The sequence below is a fragment of the Microcebus murinus genome, chromosome 23 (assembly GCF_040939455.1).
Source record: "Microcebus murinus isolate Inina chromosome 23, M.murinus_Inina_mat1.0, whole genome shotgun sequence".
Lineage (NCBI taxonomy): Eukaryota > Metazoa > Chordata > Mammalia > Primates > Cheirogaleidae > Microcebus > Microcebus murinus.
Window position 1 is genome coordinate 34,954,608 of NC_134126.1, and position 15,705 is coordinate 34,970,312.

At 36.2% G+C, this 15,705-nt stretch overlaps 1 long non-coding RNA gene across 1 annotated transcript; it reads right to left on the bottom strand.

Annotated features, from left to right (window-relative positions):
• Positions 1-10,595: 10,595 nt before the first annotated feature.
• LOC105859620 (uncharacterized) lies at positions 10,596-15,688 on the bottom strand. Its single transcript, XR_001148633.2, has 3 exons — positions 15,298-15,688; positions 10,842-11,003; positions 10,596-10,684 (listed from the first exon to the last, which is right to left on the bottom strand). It is a non-coding gene; the product is annotated as an uncharacterized LOC105859620 (long non-coding RNA).
• Between the last annotated feature and the right edge of the window lie 17 nt (positions 15,689-15,705).

The window sequence follows — 15,705 nt, forward strand, 5'->3', positions numbered from 1 at the left end:
TAGAATATTTTATTTTACCTTCATTTCTCCCTTATTCAATATTCTTTTCTTTATGTAGGTCAAAGTTTCTAACCTATATTATCTTCTTTCTGTCTGAAGAAAATCTTTTATTTCTTGCAGAACTACTGTTAATGAATTCCCTCAGGGTTTGTTTGTGTGAGAAAGTCTTTATTTCTCCTTCGCTTTTGAAGGATAAATTTGTTGGATATAGAATTCTAGGTTGGTAGATTGTCTTTCAGCACTTTAAGTATTCACTCCATTCTCTTCTTTTGTAATTTCTGATGCAAAGTCTGCTGTAATTCTTATTCTTGTTCCTCTAATAGGTGAGGTGTTTTTTCCTCTGGATTTTTAAAGATTTTTCTCTGTTTTTTCTTCAGTTTTCTGAAATTTGAATGAAATACACTTAGAAGTACTTTTTTGGTATTTATTCTGCTTGGTGTTGTTTGAGATGCCTGAAACTGTGGTTTGAGGTCTGTTATTAATTTCTGAAAGTTCTTGCCCATTATTACTTCAAATATTTCTTCTGCTCCCTTCTCTGATTCTTTTCCTTCTGGTATTCTAATTACACATATGTTATTCCATTTGAAATAGTCCCAGAGCTCTGGAATGTTCCAGTCCGGGCTTCTGTTTGTTCTTTGTTTAGTTTTCTTTTAATTTTTTTTTTCTTCCTTGAATTTTAGTTTGGAAAGTTTTTACTGACCTATTTACAAGCTCAGAGATTCTTGGCCTATTCCAATTTATTGATGAGTTCATCAAAGGCATTCTCCATTTCTCTTATAGTGTTTTTGATTTCTAGTTGATTTGCAGGAATTCCTTTTGATTGTTTCTCTGAATGTCTAACTCTCTGCTTACATTATTCATCTATTCTTGCATGTTGTCTATTTTTTGCACTAGAACCCTTAACATATTAGTCATAGTTATTCTAAATATTCTGTCTATTAACTCCATCATTTATGTTATCTGAATGTGGCTCTGGCATTTATTTTGTCTCTTCAGGCTGTGTTCCTTGTTGCCTTTTGGTGTATCTTGTAATTTTTTGTCATCTGCTAAATGTATTATACCAGGTTAAGGCAAATGGGCCTCTATTGTGACAATTTATAATTAGGAGCTAGGCTTTGTTTAATGCTTGATGCAGCTATAGGTGCCAGAGTATTAAAATTCCTCTAGTGTTCTTGTCTGCCTTCTTAATTTCAGACATTCCTAAATATTCCTCCTCAAAGATAGTCTGTATCTTCCTCTTCTTTCTTCTGTAATCAACAAGAGATCTGTGTGGAGAGGGTGCATTTTGTAATCCTCCAATCTCTCCTTTTTTTGGTGGGCCTGTATCTTTGGCCTTCATGAGTGTACTTTTCTCAAATAGCTTTTATCTTTTTTTTAATTTTCCTTCCCATGGTGAAACGGAAAGTGTAGATAGGGTGACAGTCAGAGGAATCCCCTTTCCCATGGCTCTGGGACAAAGCTATAGCTTCATATACTTATTAGCCTCTTTGTCTCCTTTTCTGAAAAATTCTTGTTCAATTAGTCTTTTTTAAAATTCCACTTTGATTCTATTGAGTTGGCCTTTCATGTCCCAAAATATAGAGTATGTGTAAGAGTGTATGTGTGTATGTGTGTAGTGCTTCTAATGTTGATTTTTTTTTTTTTTTTTTTGAGACAGAGTCTCACTTTGTTGCCCAGGCTAGAGTGAGTGCCATGGCGTCAGCCTAGCTCACAGCAACCTCAAACTCCTGGGCTCGAGTGATCCTTCTGCCTCAGCCTCCCGGGTAGCTGGGACTATAGGCATGCGCCACCATGCCCGGCTAATTTTTTTATATATATATCAGTTGGCCAATTAATTTCTTTCTATTTATAGTAGAGATGGGGTCTCACTCTTGCTCAGGCTGGTTTTGAACTCCTGACCTTGAGCAATCCGCCCGCCTCGGCCTCCCAAGAGCTAGGATTACAGGCGTGAGCCACAGCGCCCGGCCTCTAATGTTGATTTTATTTTTTATTTCTGTATTTGTTTTATTTCCCCCATCCTTTTCTGAGCTCTGTAAACTTATTTTTCATTTCTGGTTTTATACTTTTTTTATGTTTTCTTTAATTCATTTGAATTTAAGAAGACTTTGTTAGAAACTATCCTTTGATTAACAGTAATTCTTCTAGTGATATTTTAAATCTCTCTTTCTTCTTACATTGCTTTTTTCTTATTTAATTTTTAGCTATGAGTATGTCATTCATGGTTATTTCTTTATGATTCTTACCAATTTTGAGTAGGGAGCATATATCTGGTTTAAATATTTGATGAAATAAAATTAAGGGTGAGAGATGTAAGCTTCAACATCTCTGTTTTGTCATCTCCTCTGTAAAAGAGTAGACTCTTATTTACTTTTCTCATGTCTGCTGAGCAGAAAGTTTTACAAGTTTTCACAGTAAAGCTCTATGTTCCAGGAGTCTATGACATATCATTGAGCATCTACTAATTTATTCTCAGCGGGCTTTGATTAGTTGTCTGCGGTGATGTACTCTCCTCTCAACTTCTTTCTGAAAAGATGGCGTGTCTACACAGCTTCTTATTCAGCCTTCCCTCTCTCATCAATCTTGCTATACAACACCTGTATCCTATTCACGCCTTTCACATAACGTGTCTTTGATTCTTTCAGAGGTATGCCATCTATTCCAAGGGACCTTCACACTTTTTAAAGTGTCTTTAGGAGTTTGCCCTTGTTCTTGACATTTTCTCCCATTTCAGTCCCAGTACATTTTTCTAATTGTTATTCGTCATTTTTTAATTTGGGGTGTGGATGTCTCCTAGTCTTATTGATGATGTGGCAGTCTATATTTTTTTATACTTGGTGGTTGTTTCAGTGGCATAACGGAAGAATATGGATAAAACTGAAAAAGTATAAAGAATGCTCAATTTGTGCAGTTAAAATGATGTAAAACTAATACATTAAAATTGGATAAAACATTGTTCAGTAAAATATTTTAATTGCTTATCTTTGAAAGGCTGTTATTATTGTGAAATTTTCTATTTTTCTATGGGATCAGGCAGTTTGATGCTTTGTAGTGGGTGTATAACTACTGAAGAATGTAATATCTGGGATCTGAAAGTGGATTATTAGTTCATGCCAATGATTTGAAAATTAGTATCCAAACAACAATGAAATTTGCTGAGAAAAAATTGTCAAGTTGTTATTCTAGTTAGTTTTACTGAGAAAAGATTCTAGCATTGGGCTAAAAATGACTGGTAGTTGTTCATAGCACACTTGAGGAGACTGTCATATTTTATTAGGTATTTTTTCAGGTATAAGTGATAGAAATTGAGTTCGAGCCATCTTAAGCAAAAAGAGAACTTATTGATTCCTCTGACTGGGTATTCCAGCAGTGGTGCTTAATTTAGTCATGTCCAGTGTAAAAAATTCGAGGCTTAAAAAATAAATCTTGTGTTGCTGCAAAATCCTGGTTATTTCCAAACTGTTCACAATAAGGACACACATAGTCCCTAGCTAAAAACCAGGAAGAAAGAATTTCTCTTTCCTGATATCCATACATTAAATGTTTCTCTTTCCCATTGTTCACACTGTTTGACCCAACTTGGATCACATGCTTATGCAGACGTGTAGGAATGAGTGGTAGAATCTCACCATGATCAAATGAAAAGCAGAGGACTTTTATGTACAGGGACAGGATGTTGGTCGAGCAAAAGTTAAGTGCAATATGATTAACTGCGATATACTACCTCAATATTCTGACTGCAATATGATCTCAGAATAGGCTTTACATTTCTACTTTAAGTACAATATATTCAGGGTCTCTGAAGTCCATTCTATTTTATTTTGTCTTTCTCTGAAAAGGATTGGACAAAAACCGAATCATACAGACTGGACTATTTCACAATCTGTATTCTTTAGTTGTAGATTGGAAAACCAAAGACTTGGGAGATTTACTCTTGTAGCTCCAAGTTTTGTTGGGAATCCTAGGTTTAAAGACATTGTCTTGTTTCTGTTAGAACTGAATAAATGAATCTTCAGAGCTTCTGACAGCTATCTTGAAATCACAGGGAGGGATGTAGAAGGCAGTGCAATGAAACACAGATGAATGAAGTCCTATGTGATAATCTTAGGTCACTATATTAAGCCTTAGCTAGAGATGCCCTACCTCTAAATTTTTCCATATGTGAAATAATAATAAATTTATTTAATTTTGTATGACATTGTAGACCAAGTATTCACCTACCTATAATCAAGAGCATCCTAAGTAATATACCAGAACATTTTGGTCCTTAGCCTTTATGAATAGTGGCAAATTCTCCTTTTCTGAGAATTAACAATCTGCTAATTGGATAGATCGTATTCACCTTAATGTTTGCTGTATGACTGCTCTTGCTCTGTCTACCTGAGTCTAGTTCTTAGAATCTTCCTCTTATATTGGGCATCCCCATTCCATTTTTTACTGGACTTGTTGACTTGGTTATACTTTCAGAGTTCAATCCAGCTTCTCTAGTATCTCTAATATGCATCTCTTTGTTACTTTTGGGTTATGATTTGGACATCTATGTTTTCTCCTCTAAGCATGATTGAGCTTCACCTAGGAACTAGGAGTCTGTCCTTCTGTTGTTGAGTTTAACAGGAGCTAATCCTTAGCAGTAGTTTTTAATAATAAAAGAAATTGAGAAAGAAAGAGTAATTGGTGGGAAATTTAAAAATAAAACTTTTTGATTTATTACATTCCACAATCTTGGCCTTGTCTGACCCATGTTCTATGGATAAAATATTTTTGAAGGGTTGCTTGAATAAAACATATAAGCCAAAGAAAAATCATGGCCTTAGATAATTTGGTAGTCAACTACTAGGGAAATAATCTATTCCTAATCCAGGAAATTAGTTGAAAACTCACTTTTGGCTGTCATATCATTAACATCTAATGGCATTCAGCATTTCTGTACCACACTGTGCAACTTGGTGATTTTCCTAGGGCTTATGTCCAAGTGAGCTTGTAGACTTTGAGGCAAGAAGAAAGAAAATAGAAAGTGCAAAGGACAAATTGGAGTTGTTTTCTAAATTTGTTTCTTAATCTGGGTGAATGAATACCTTGTCAAAAATGTGAGTCCTAATATTCTTAAATATCATATCTTATATTTCTGCATACTAATCAGTATTTCAATATATTTTGTATTGATATTTGAGTAAGAGGTGATGAACTTTTATCTTAATTATTGATTTGCCTATGACATTTCCAGATTATTTTTTTGCCATATCCTTATTTTCTGCAACTGTAAAGTTTGCGTGGAACCAGTGTAAAAATTGCATTACTCATTTAGCTCTGTAGCACATGTTCAGCTTGTTGCATCTGAACTCAATATGGTACATATATTTTTTTTTTTGCTGTGCATGTGAATATAATTCAAGATGCTTGTTTTAATTTTAAATGCCTACATGACATGGCTTTAAACTACAGAATATTTAAGGTACTTTTCTGATTATCCATATTTATTATTTCCAGGGGAGTTCAGAAGAATCACTGAGCAGCCAGATTTTTTTTTTCTTTTTAACTTTAGTACATTTATGTTGTTTCAATTGCTTGGAGGGTACACACTTTAGTTTATCTCTTCGGAGGTAATCAAAGCTGTTCAACCAGTTGTGTACAATTTGAAAAGCATAATTAAATTCATTAGTTGCTAAACAGCAAAGATGAGTTTATATTAAGAATAAGAATTCTAAAAATGTAGATACCTACATTTTGAAAAACACATATAGTAACAATAGCAAACTATGTGGTGAGCATGATTCTAAAATATTTAGATGTATTAATGCATTCCATCCCCCAGAATGAGTGCTCTAATTACTTCATTTTGTAGAGAGGAACACTGCAGTACAGGAAGTAAACTACCCAAGGCCAAGCAGCTGATAAATCGTCAAGTTCATGATTTACATCCAAGTAGTCCAGATTCTGTAGTTGTATAAGTGATCACCAAACAACTGCTTCTCACAGAGTTGGTTGAAGTAAGGCAGGGAGGCAAGGTAGTCTGGGAAGCAATGAGACCAGGTGTGGAGGGAAGTAAAGGGTAGGGGTAGGTTTTAGACAAAGCTATGCCCACTTCTGGAATTCTGAGCCTAAATGATAGAACTGCTAGAGAAGATTTTTCTAAGATTTGTGTGTGCATATGTGTAAAACACAGGATACAATTTTTATACTTCTCAGGCTGGAGTGATCTGGGGTGCAAAGATAGCATTTACATTGAAAAAGAGATACGTGTTGACTCACTATTCTCAAATAATACATGTGCATACTGAATGAAGTAATCCAATCTCTGATAGCTAAAAAGATGTCAAATAATAATATATGACCTTTTAGATATCAACCTCTTCAATGAAGTATCTCTATCATCTCATGTTCTATAACTTTCTTCTTTTCCTGAAGACTGAATACATAATCTTCACATAAGGCTAAATAGTTGCTGCTTATGCCACACCTACTGACTCCCTCCCTTTTCTGAATCCCTAGGGTGAGTAGTCAATATCTTGAAAATCACTATTTGTATTTTTCTGTTTCAGTATTATTTTTATACAACAAAAAATGTACAGTAAACATTCCAATTTTTTATAATTTATACACACAAACTGTACAAATCAAAGTGATAACTGACACAGAGGGAACTGTTAATATCTTGAAGTGGTGAGTTACCTGAAAATAAAAAACAATCCAAATTTGGTATATAATGGTGATATAATTAATATTTATAACCTAACTTTGTAGGTAAAGAAAATATATGAATTCAAGATCTTTTGGATTCATATATAGTACACCAACACTCTTGATGTATATAACACTCTACTGTATGAAAAAAAAGTACGAGATTTCTCTAATTTCCCACAAATAAGCAACATTACTAAAATTTGATTTGTTGTCATGTTCTGTGTCTATACCATAGCATTTGCAATTTGTAGCTTAGGGGCTTTGAATAATAATCAGGAAAATTTTATTTTTGTATTAATTATACTGAAATGGCTACTAAGTGATTTACTTTAGCTTTCTTTGCCTCTGTCTAATCATCTTCAAAATAAGGAAAGTGTCTATCCTATCAATATAAAATATTATCAAGTTATGATACATTTTGAAGTAATGAATCTGAAGTCATTTTTAATATTGGAATGGATGGATAGTAACTGTATAAGTTATTGATATATTATACACATAATTCAGGAATCATCCACAGTTTTCTTCTTGTAGATTAAATTTCTCATAGAAATCATCAATAAAAATAAAAGACAATATTTCACATGAAAGTAAAACTTTCAATTGCTAAGAACATCCCACATGTTTTTTCCTTCTTGCAAGTATTACTCTACTTCTCAAATAAAACCCTATGTAAGAAAGGATCTATTACACCTCAATATAAGGCTCTGTCAAAGTGCTTTTTAAATTTGCAAGCCTTACTTAGCTAAATAGGACATACGCACAGGCAAGCACATGCACACATTTAAAAACAATGTCTACAGGTACAATACAATTTTCTCAGATTGGAATTTAAAAATTTTGATAATTATTTTGGCAAATCTCTTTTTCTTTCTTTGCCCCTCCTTCCTTTCTTTTACATCACCCAGCAAACTTTGTTTTTAAGTGCATACTATATATCAGGCACCGTTCTGCATGCTGACCAGATGGACAAGGTCCCTGCCTTGTGGAGCTTATATTGTAGTGGAAATGGAGAATCAGGGAAAGAAAAAGCAAAAACATAAGTGCAATAAATTAGATGTGATAAATATTTTTTAAATAAAATTATTATTGGTGATATAACACTGAGTGATTGGGTGGCACCTTTGTGCTGTGCTATGAGGAAGGTCAGATGAAGTGATATTGAAGTTATGAGGTGGCTATGTGAGGATGGAGGGAGAACAGTCCAGGGAAAATGAGTGATGAAAAGGCTCTCAGGTGAAAAAAAAGTTTTTTTCCTCTCTATTCTCACACACTCTCACTCAACACAGCATGTGTAATCTCTGCTCACCAAAATGCATGTGGGGATTTCTCCCCACCAACAACCAACCAATTCTTTAGTAGACAACAACTGCATGTCCTATAATTTAACTCAATCCTGACGCCATTCTCCAGGAGATAGCCTCACATCTCACAGGTGAAGGGCTCAGTTTCACAAGACTCTCCCCATCCTTAAGATGCCAGTTGTAAGCCCCAGGTTGTTTTACCTGTGCTTCTGATCTATGGGCTATAAATTGATTTAGTTAATTTGCTAGAGCAGCTCATAGAACTGAGGGAAACATGTTATATACATTTACTGGTTTGTTGTTAATGATGTTACAAAGGATAGGGATGAACCACCAGGTACATGGGAAGGGGCAGGGACTGTCTATGCTGTCTCAGGACATGCAACCTTTCAGGTATCTCCATGTGTTTAGCAATTCAGAAACTTTACAAAACCTGCCCCTTTGGGATTTTATGGAAGTTTCATTACTTGGGCATGATTGATTGTGTCATTGGTGATCAACTCGACTTTAAGCCCCTCTTCCCTCCCTGGAGGTTGGGGCGATGGGGTTGAAAGTTCCATCGCTTTAACCCTGGCTTGGTCTTTCTAGGGACCAGCCCTCATCCTGAAACTAAGGAGGGGCCCCCAGCCAACAAGCATTAGCACACAAAAGACACTCATTGCTCCAGAGATTTTAAGACTTGTAGGAGTTGAGTGCCAGCAACCAGGGGCTGAGACCAAATATATATTTATTATTACATCACAGTATGACTGAAGGTGATTGAGGCTGGAGCATAGTGAATAAATAGCATAGTAATAGGGCAAATTTATAATTTTATTTTATGATTTAGATTCCTGATTGGCAAACATCAATATCTGCTAGTTATTAACCACTTCAGTACCAGCGTTGACTATAGTTGATAGCCACAGATGAACGCGAGTGTGGACTTTAGCCAAAAGATATGAAGATACACAGCCGAGCCTCAACTTTAGTAGACAGCCAAAAGCTTTTACTTTTACAGCTTTTATCTCTGCAGTTGCAGTGTGTAAGTTCAGCTAATAAGTTACTACGAATCTGTGACCTTTTAACAAGTCCTTAGTAGGAGTTATTATAGTTATTTTTCTAAAGCTGCCTGTAAAGTAAAACAAGCTTTCAGTGCTTTAAAGCTTTCCTCATCACATAAGAGCAAAATGGATTCGTCGTCAATGCACAGCACAAACTACCATGCGGACTATGAGTGCCGGCTGTGGGCAAGTTTCCCAGCCAGTGAGCGCGGTACCGAAGTGGTTAAACATAAACTTTCTTTCTTAGATATGTTGGGAAGGACATGCACTTTGAAAATCAACTATTTTAAGCTTGGCCTAGCATATTCTAGCTAGGTGACATATTTTGAGCCTAAATTTTCGCATCTTTCAAATTAGGACAATGTTATTTATTTTTTGGAGTTGTTGTAAACCTCTTAGCATTATACCTGACACTTAATAGTTATTTACACTGTAGCTATTAATTTTTCCCACTATTATTAACAGTTGTATGTTTTTATGCTTCAACAGTCATAAAGTTATGACTTAATCTAGTCACATACAATTGTCCCTTGGTATCCACAGGAGATTGATTTCAGGTGGCCCTGCAGATAGCAAAGTCTGTATTCTTGAGTCCCTCATACAAAACGACATAGTATTTGCATATAACCTATGCACAACTGTCCATGTACTTTAAATTATATCCATATTACTTATAATACCTAATAAAATGAAATGCTATGTAAATATTAATAGTTGCTATACTGTATTTTTATTTGTGTTATTTTTTATTGTTGTATTTTTTTATTATGTTTTTTGAATATTTTTGATCCAGGAATGGTTGAATCCACTGATAAGGAACCCACAGATATGGAGGACTGTTTTCAATTTCTCATTCACTCCTTAAACAGTTATTGATGACCTACTAATTGCCAAGTATTGTGAGAAAGACAAAGTTGTAATAGCCATTTCTTGTTTTAGCAGGTTCAGAGATGACAGGGGTTGGGCTGGAAGGATGATTATGAGCAAGGGTGCCTCCTTCAATCTCTCCATGAGCAAAATTTGGGACACTAGCAACAGGAAATACAGGAAGATCCAAGATAAAAACCAGAGTTTTCCAAACCAGGATAGAGATTTTTTTCCCTCCCAAAGAATGTACATGTTTTGTAGATAGAAGAATAATGTGGGTATGATTTCTGGATTGTTGTAGGAAAACATACTTTTAAGTTATTAAAGACATTTGGCACTAAATAATTCCCATTTGGGTCTATGTTCTTTCCCCAAAATTCGGTCACTATGAAGAAGATTTAGAAGCAGATAAATGAAGGTAATATGTGTTATCATTAAGAATAATGTTGAATAAAATGTTTAGAGAGGGTTTTGAGAAGAGCGAAAGAAATAACAGGAAGATGAAAGAGTACATTACTATTAATATAGTAAAGCAATAACTATCTACTGACAGGTTTCCATCACTAGGTTTGCATACATATTTCACCTTGACCACAAGTTTTGTTTTTAGAATGACTGACAAAAACTACTGGAAATGTTGGGTAAATTATGTTAGTTATTGGAATATCTTCATAAATCTTCAAATGACTTCCCTTTCTATCACTTACCTATCTATGCTTTCAGGTGAAATTTGTGAATTGAATGTGATACTCTGCTTTTTCATTTTCTCTTTACTGCTTCCTCTTTTCAGTGCTGTTGAAATAAAAATGATTCAGTTCACATAACTAGACATGCTTAGAATATAGGACAGGTTTTGTTACGTTTTTCTTTCTGTAGATAGAATCTATTTAAGCTTGAATCAAGGGTCAAGAATAAAACTAATCAAGAAAATAGAGAAACCCATGTCTACCTGCTCTGGCAGAAGTTGAATTCTCGAATTCCCGCTTGGCTTTGTTCCCGCCTCTCTGATTCATCTTTCTCCCCATGTCGTTTTCACTGGCTCAGTCTCTGCTCTCTTGTTCTCTCACAGTGTAAGAGTCAGATGCGTTTATCCTTCAGTTTCAACTGCCACCTATATATTGATGATTTCCAGTTTTATACCTTTGGACAAGTATTTGCTTCTGATATTCAGACCTATATATTCAAACCTTCTATAATTCTTCATTTGACCTTTTGCAGATGGCTCAAAGCAAAATCATTTTTCCATTCAAACTGACCTCTGTATTCCCACCTCATCCAACAGTAATACTTTCCACCTACTTACTCATCCCAGCCTGGAAAGTATCATTGATTCTTCCCTCTCTATTAACTTTCACAATCTCTCAGTTATTAAGTCCTATCTTCTTAATTTCCTATAAGTCTGTCCTCTGCTTTCCATCTGCATTGTAACCACTGCCTCATTTCAGACTATTGGCATATCTCCCCTAAAATACTGTATAGCTCATAAATGGTCTCCCTTCTTCCACTCTTGTCTTCCCTACCAATCAATTATCTACACTGTGAGCTTTCTAAAGCATAAATTAGGCTTTGTCACTTACCTGCTTAAAATCCTCAAGAGATTCATCATTGTCTTTAAGATAAAACTCAAATGTGTTGTTATGGTATACAAGGCTCCTCAGATATGGTCCTCAATAAATAAAAGTACCAATTTTCTTGCCATTTTTTCCCTCTCTCTGTGCCCCCTATCCACCTAAACACACACCCCAGCTCAAAGTCCATGATACTTTTCCATTAGCTAAAATCCTCCATGCTTTAGCTATTATTTGTACCTGTATACTTTATTTGCTTCTGCCTCCACCTTATTCGCCCATTCATTTTTTTCTTCTTCAATATAGATAGTAGCCTTTCCATAAAGCCTTCACTGATTTTGCAAAACTGGAATTATGTGTTTCTACATGCTTCTTAGCAAAAAGGCAGCCAGTACTAATCACTATTGAGACCTACCACATTCCAATGTAACTTCTGGATTGTCAGTCCTCCTGCACTTCGTCTCTCTCACACATTAGACTATGGGAAATCCAATTCATAGTAACCACTTAATAAACTGCTATTGAAAAAAACAATAGAAAACACATCCACCTTTACATGAGTTGCTACCTGAATGGATGTGTATTACCATATCATTTGCCTACAAAGATGAAGCATCTATGAAGTGATGCTTTCTAACATATAGAAAGCTTTTTCTTTTTAAGTATCATTTTTATATAGTTGTTACAGGGCTGCATAAACATAATCATTGACAATTTGAGGAATTTTGTCATAAAAATGATACATGTGATGTACACATACTTTTGAGTTTTGGGTAAAAAAATCCCTATCCTATTCTATGATTGCAACTCTGTTCATTATTTATAAGTATCAGCAACTTGTTAATGGTTAATAAAATTATTATTCATCCATGGGAATGAATCTTTTCTTTTTATGTTAAAACACTAGTATAATCAATCAATGTACTGGAAATCAGAAATTTTTAAAAAAGGAATTTTTTCTATTAAAAATTCAGAAATTAGAAGATATTCTCAAATGTGTTTTCTAGATAATAAAAAAATAATAAAATTTCTAAAACTAAGGAATCATTCTCCTTAATCCTCATTTTAACACTTACTCTCTACCTCATAAGCATAATCATGCAGGAGAATTTGGAAAGTACTTTTTTGTTATTACGGGGCAATCTCTCTTTCTCTAATCAATACAAGATGTTGATTAGGGGATTTAAGAATACCAGTGAGTAAGGTACAAAATTGTAAGGTTTAGAACCAAGTTTAAAATTGTTTCCAAAAATTGAATCTCATGTTATAGTAGAATAAAAGCTTTCACATATATCGGGAGAAAAAGACTCTATGAGATAGGAGATTAAAAGAGCTCAATGAAAAAAAGGAAACCAGGATAAAAAGCATGAAAGAAGAAAATACATTTTAACAGCAGGGAGTGACATGACATGACAAGAAAAAAAGTGTAGAAAGACAGGTGGGAGAACTAGAAGTCCAAGTTAATGACAAAAAAAGTCTGCCTACAGAAAACTGAAAAAAAATATATAAAGGAGAGCAAAAGCATCTTCCAATTACAAATGTTAACTGTCAATGCCCAAATATTGCTACATTTTAAAAGTGTCAGAAAAACATTTCTTATATTGCATTATTCTTCTAATTTCCTTAAATTTAGAATTTTAAGATTTTCCATTTTGTCAACAATATTAAGGCACACAGAAAATCAATGTATCATCAATGCAGTGCTTTCTAACTCCTTTGGCTTAGCATAATTAGGAACTAAGTTGAGCAGGTTTTTTTACTTATTTATTTATTTATTTTCCTTTTAATCTACTCCTAGCTCTCTGAACTGTTGTCTCAGCACTTGGAAGCCAAATGACTAAGATTGTCACAAAGATGTAAATAAAGGTGCACAACTTTCTTTTAAGCAAAATGTTGTTACTTTACCCTATTAACTGCCAGCATTCCAGGATTCTAATAATCAATAGCTATTTTATTCTTTTTTTAGTGGCTGGTCTTTCAGTCTGTTAATGATGTGTAAATATTTCAGATTTTTTAGCCATCCAAATATATAAAGGCAGACTATAATGGTATAAATATTAACATGGAACAACTTAGAACCATTTAAATAGAAGATGATAAGGTCTAAAATATAAACTGGATATTCCTTCTCTCTCCCTTTCTCCCTCCGCCCCTTTTCTCTCTTTCTATCTGCACAAACTAATAATGTAGTAACACAACTTCCTCATTTAGCAAGGTGATTACAAGAGTTCATGCTAAATAATGAGTTCACAAACAAACACATAACTCTGGAGCAAAAGAAAATGTGGAAAAATGTTAATTTCCTATGTTTAATAAATTTAAGGCATCTCAACACATATATGTTGAGATCTGGCTATTTAGAAGGTACTGTGGTAGAAAGACAAGCCACAGGGAGAGGGGAGACATAAGAAAAATGCTCCGGTAATCATACAGCAAGTCAGAATATAATAAGCAGTACAAGCAAGATACTCACCAGAGGTATGAAGGGTTCATACGGAAGGGTTTCAAAGAAAGAAGGCATGGTAAACAGCTGGAAGAATCAGGATACCTAATGGAGGGCATGTCATTTGAGTTGGGTTGGAAAGAATGGGTAGGACTTTGAAGATAGAAACAAAGGGGATGCTTATTCTACTGAAGCTATTTTCTTCAGATTGTCAATGGAAAAAAGCCAAACTCTGTAAATTAATTTTAAAGAGACTTATTCTGAGCCAAATTTGAGGACCACGACCCGGAGCCACACCCAAGAAGCCTTGAACAAATGGACTCGATGTGGCAGGGTTACAGTTTGGTTTTACACATTTCAGGGAGACAAGGGTTACAGGTAAGTCATAAATCAATAGGTGGGGGGCATACATTGGCATGGCCCAGAGAGCTGGGCCTTCTCAAAGTGGGGTCTTACAGGTCATAGGTGGGTTTAAAGATTCTTTGGCATGTAATATAAGCCACGGGGATATAGATATGCTGTGTAAATTGAGGACCTACAGGTGTGTCTTGCACACCCTTAGGCCTGTTAATGGGTTACAAAGGATGTCCCCAAGAAGGGAGGGCATGATAAGGCATGTTGGACCTTCTTGCTCCTGGCAGGCAATTTAGGTTTAGGGTATTCCTTTGGCCACGAGGGCGTGCATTTAGTCAGCCAGTGGGGGGTAAGGGGGGGAGTGAGTCTTAAAATTTTATTTTAGTTCACAAGATTTAGATACTCATCCTGTTTTACTTGATATTACACTTTTTGCGGATCTCTTCCTGAATTTCTAACTTTCCTTATAAACCGTCTGCTACACGACCTCTACTGAAAGTTAATCATGCCAAATTAATCACTATTTTCTGCGTAGCCACGCATTTAAAAAAATCACTTTGTCTCTACTTGTACTATTCTCTCTGCTTTGCTTCCTATTTCTTCCCTTCCCATAAGCAGGTTGCAGGCGAATATAGAAGGCTCAGTTAATTTTCGACGTCTTCCCTGAGCCCCCAGAGAAATGTGTGTTTATCTCACAGGCGATTCCAAATCTCATTATATGTTCTTTGGTTATTGTCTCTCACATCGTATCATTTTTTTTTTTTTTAAATAAGTTTGCTCCTTTACGAAAACTGTGAGACACCTAGCGAGGCAGGGGCGGTGACACAGTCCTCCCGTCTGAGGCGGCGGGTGCCGTCCGCTCGCCCCGCGAGCCGGCTCTGACGGGAAGGGCGCCGCGCGCACGCGGGCCACAGCCTGGCTGGGTCCACGCAGGCGGCGGCTCGTGCGGTGAGCCGCTAGCGGCGAACGAAGGCTGCGGCCAGGCCACCTGGAAGCCCACGACGCCGCCAGTGGCAGCGACAACAGGGACGGCAACTTACTTCTGTGGAGCCCGCAACGCATTCTCGTGTGCTTTCCCAGAAACCATCTAGACGTTTCTCCTCAGCGGCCCAAGGCGGCCCCGCATTTTCTCCTGAGTTCAGGGAAACACCTCCCTTCCTCGAGAATGTGAGAAAAAATGGGGCTTTCCTAGGGCTGAGCGCAGGGGATTCCCTCTCCAGAAACGCGCATCTTTTCACCCCGCCCACCCAAACTGAAGGCGTCCCCCGCCGAGGAGGGGGCGGCACCCCGGAACGCTCCAAGCACTCTGCAGCCCCCTCCTTCCAGATAAGGGTCTGGAGCCCGGAACCCGCTAATTAGCTCGCCCCCATTGGTCGTCCCCAAGGCACCCCCATGCCGTCACTGCGTTATGCTAATGAGGGGGAGTCTCATTGGCTGGACCTCCTTTA